Source organism: Anser anser (assembly GCF_964211835.1).
Source record: "Anser anser genome assembly, contig: HAP1_SCAFFOLD_105, whole genome shotgun sequence".
Classification (NCBI taxonomy): Eukaryota; Metazoa; Chordata; class Aves; order Anseriformes; family Anatidae; genus Anser; species Anser anser.
In genome coordinates, this window is record NW_028153892.1 from 411,493 (window position 1) to 412,461 (window position 969).

Consider the following 969-nt stretch of genomic DNA (forward strand, 5'->3'; position numbering starts at 1 on the left):
GAGGATGTCTTCTGCCCTGACAGTTGTGGGACAGTCACGGCTGTGTACCTCAGTGACTGTTCACCATTTCTGCTGTCATCAGACACCAACAGCTTACTCCTAAATCCTACCCTCGGTCTCTCACAGCTCACAAAATGAGCTTTTTCTTTGCCTTATCCGTGGAGCAACAGGCTTTTCGGGGAGCAGCTGCTCAGCCCTGGTCTTGGCACCAGCTTTGAAAGAAGAACCAAGTCTTCAAGAAGAGCACTGGGGAGATGCAATTTTATTAGGCAGATGCTATCACAGAGTTTACTCTGGCCTGCTGTTATACACATATTATAAAGCCTCGAGAGTAAACAGAACAGTTTCATTCCGCAGTAGGTGGCCGATGAATAAAGAAACATATTTCTAAGAAATTAGTAAATGCAAATGATACTGAGGATAAAAACTTCAATAATGATAAACAAGGAGCAGGCCTGCAAGGGAAGTCATTTGTGTAGATGAGGGGGTTCAATGCCGGTGGCACAACTGAGTTCAGAACTGCCACCACCAGGTCCAGAGATGGTGAGATGGAGGGGGACTTCAGGTAGGCAAATATGGTCATGCTGAGAAACAGGGAGGCCACGGCCAGGTGAGGGAGGCACGTGGAAAAGGCTTTGAGCTGTCCCTGCTCAGAGGGCATCCTCAGTACAGCCCTGAAAATCTGCACATAGGACAGCACGATGAAAACAAAACAGCCAGACGCTAAACAGAATCCAACCATAATTATCCAAACTTCCCTGAGGTAGGAGTTTGAGCAGGAGAGCTTGAGGATCTTTGGAACTTCACAGAAGAACTGGTCCACAGCATTGCCTTGGCAAAGTGTCAGAGAAAATGCATTAGCAGTGTGCAGCACAGCATGGAGAAATCCACTACCCCAGGCAGCTGCTGCCATCTTGGCACAAGCTCTGCTGCCCAGGAGGCTCCCGTAGTGCAGGGGCTTGCAGATGG